Source organism: Condylura cristata, unplaced genomic scaffold, assembly GCF_000260355.1.
Source record: "Condylura cristata isolate star-nosed mole 26May11 unplaced genomic scaffold, ConCri1.0 scaffold00015, whole genome shotgun sequence".
NCBI classification, from domain to species: domain Eukaryota; kingdom Metazoa; phylum Chordata; class Mammalia; order Eulipotyphla; family Talpidae; genus Condylura; species Condylura cristata.
The window spans coordinates 19895614-19899429 of NW_004567116.1; positions in this window are offsets into that span (position 1 = coordinate 19895614).

Sequence of the window (3816 nt, forward strand, 5' to 3'; positions counted from 1 at the left end):
CACATGTAAATCATGTGATATGTTTTGGTTGGTAAGATAATAACAAGTGTGGGGTGTCTAAGATGTATTCTTTATAGTCAAATGTCTCATTTATGGATAAGTTTCTTTCACTCCTTCTAATGTGGCCTGAAATATGACATCTTCAGAGTCAGCAGCTCTCCAGATAATGAAGTGACTGTGAGAAGTGCTTTAGAGTAACAAGAGATAAAGACCCTGTTTCTCTGACACTATGGCTGCATCTCCCCAGATTTCACACCTGTAGACTTCCCTGGGTTTTTGTTTCTCACAGCTAGACCTAATTATAATTAATATACTTACATCAGCATTAACCCATTTAATCCTTACAAAGTAGCTACTGTTATTGTAAAAAGTTAATTTTACTGGCATGGTTTTAAAAATGAAACTGGTCAGTCATTACAGAAAAATTGTATTGCTTATCCACTTGAACTTAAAGACCTTGAGATTGATCAAAGCAGTTGTTTTCAAAAGACATGAAGCAGTTATCTGAGAAGTCATCCAGATCATTAGGAATGATTATTGACTTTTAGCAGAGTGAATCAGTCACTTTCTTTTTCATCCATAGTGATTGGTTAGAACCAGTAACCCATCATGAACAACCAAGAATAGTTTAAGACCCTTTATCCTAATCAACTCTTTTTATTTAACCAACTATTCATCTTCCTCTTTTCCTTCCATAAAAAACTCCCAAATTTATCCCTCCTTGGAAGCCTGTTTTAGGATTCTTATCCATAAATATGTGTTGAAATTCTTTGATCTCAAATAAATAGCCATGACTTTTTAATAGCCAGTGAGATTTTAGGTTAGTACTAGCATCAGCATTTATACACAATAAAATAATGATAGAGGTAAATGCTATAATTTGCCTAACGTCAGATATTTCAGTGGGGAGGTTATCATGGGTTTGACCCTGCCAGTTCCTTTCCTGGGTTTTTTAACAGTTGCTTTAAATGAAACACAAATTAAAATGCATTGCTCAGTCCCTCTGCTAAAAGCAATGAGATTCAGTGGTATGACTAAATATAAAACGGCAGGTATAGTTCTTCATAAAATATTAATAGAAATTTACAAAGCATTATATAGGTACCTGATATGCTAGGTGCCAATGTGAGAAATTGAGCTTCAGTGACACCAAGGACTGAGAAAGAATTTAATATGATATGAAGTGCTAAGGTCAGTCTCCAGAATATAATAAAAGAAAGAATGGTCTTAGTTAAAGTAATTCAAATACTGTTGTTAGTAAAGGACCACAGGGGAAATTCAAAATTGCTAGTCATAGATGCTCAGGGTACTCTTATTCCTGAAAGTTCTTAATGGGTTGGCTTGATTTTTAGAGCATAAAAATTGGTAAAGAAATGATGGATAGCTGAATGAGAGCACTTGGTCAGAATGCTAAGCTATATGATACTAGTTCAAAGAGGTGAGATGCTATACTTCTGAATGAAAAATATATTCTTTAGCTCAAATACACCCTTGCCCTAGTTAGAGTGATTTCTCCTTTTTTTCTAAACTGCTATTTATATTTGTGGTTATTATCTTTCTAAATTGTATACACTAAAATGATTTCTCTGATCACTCAGATCCTAGCTTCATCACTGAGTTTTCCAAACAGGATTATTTTTCCTAATAAAACTGGCCCTGCATTATCTGTTTTCCTAAAAATGGAAACTTTTAATTAGAGGTCCTTTCTGATGGACTCCTGCTGTGTCTTTTCAAATGCAGAGAGTGCTAGTACTATGTATTATATTATTAAAATATTTATTTACTTACATATTTATGTGTGGTTCTACATAGTAGTCACTACTACTTTGCTTCTCAGAAAGCTAGATATGCTTGATTTCAATCCCAACAGGTTTATCTCTAATCAAAATTTCTCAGGATTGCTACCTATTACCATCAACTTTGGCTCTCATGTTCTCGATTTCCCTCTCCTGCACACACATGCTTATCCTGTTTCCCTTTCTCCCATTTTCACAGAAGTAGACACATGCCACAACTTCTCTGAATTAGCAACACTGACTGCAGATATAAAGGCATGGTGGGTAATGGGAAGCATCTCTTCATGTGGAATCCAATCGTTTCCATCTTTCCAGCTTGCTTATAAAATTCACTCCTCACCTCAATTCCAAGATTATCCGTTGTAGCTGCAATACTTCACTTCTCAGTTTTAGCTCCTGACCAAAACTTGCAAACAAAGATCCTTCAAAGTATCACAGAACAAGGAAATTGCTAGAATTACAGGAAGCTTCATTTTTTAGAAAATACTTGATATGACCAAAGAATTTCTTTTCTATCTGTTTGCATATTTATCTCCAAGCCGTAGACTGACTCAATATGAAGAGATTTATTTTCTGAGCATATGTTATTTTGAGGCTCATACTATGTGTTAAGTATTGGCAATGCAGAAGTAATCAGAGAAGTTCCTTCTTCAGTGAACAATCTTCTTCCCAATCTCAGGGAAGAGGCTGTCCTATAAATAGATAATATGAATGTAATATGATAAGAATTAATTTAATAAGTTAAATGAAATGGTAGAAGTCTAAAAAGGAACTGAGCCAAATGTGAGTAGTTCAAGTATGCTTCTATAAGAACAGGGCAGAGCTGAGTCTTGAAGAAAAAACAGGAATTTATAAAGGCAAATACAGATTGAGAATGCAGCATGGATGGCATTATGGGCAGTTAGAAGTTAGTGCACAAATATGAATAGTCGAAGAAACATTAGGTTTGTGTGGGGCACTGAAGCACATTCAGAATTTCAGGAATGTAAGTAGAAGGAGATTTGAATGGATTTGAATGACAGAATGCCATGGTATTCAATGCAAAAGAACAAAACTTTACCTTGACTATTCCAGTTAATATGACATCATCTACAATCATTCTAGAATTTTCTGCAGCCTAGAGATCAGCCAGAAGTGAGGTTTACATCACATTTTCACAGTATCCCCGTTTCTGTCTGGTTTATCTACATACTTACCTGGGTTGGTCCAAGAGGCCATTTAAGACAGCATTCTTCTAGTGTGTAGAAGACCCCCATTTTGAGTCCCCCTTCTTAGTTATGCTCAAGAGACTAGAAAGATGGTGGTTAGAGAGAGAAAGTCAGTGCACCCTGACAGTTTGCCACGTCCTTTCTCAACTGAAGCCCTCCTTGTCTTGGTGGAGAAAATGATATTCTTGTTGCAACATGTTCTCTTGTTCTTGTTTAAAGGAATAGATCGCCTCCTGTTTGCACTCTGCAGCCATTGGCATTGCTATGTTTGTTTTTGATGAAACATAAAAGTAGTAAGAGGGACCCACAACATCGGAGGAGGGGGAGGGATAGCAGGAAACCTAGCATGAAAGGGACCTAATTCCTTTGACTATGTGCCATTGACTATGTGTATTGAGAGAGAAGCCAGTACATTAAATAAAGATCTGTGTAGACACCATTAAGATACACAGTGACTGAGTTAAACATGGTTCTAATAGAGAAGGATATACTGGAAGAGGACAGTATTAGAGAAGGGTTGGGTAGGGTCATATTAGGAAAGGTGAAGGAGAGTGAGTTGGGGAGGGTAGACAGCTGTTGAGTTCAAATCAAGGGCAACCTGTCATCTGTTTGGAGTCACAGTGAAAATCAGAAAGGGAATGAATAAGAAGCACTTGGGTCATTGCTTCCAACTGAAGGACTCACATTCCCTCATCCCAGCACTGAATCTCTATTTACTTTGAAGACAGTCTGCTTGTTTGGGGACTGAACTTGAGGCAAGCTGGCAGAGGGAAGGCCACTAACAATTAACTTCATATTACAGTTAAGATAAT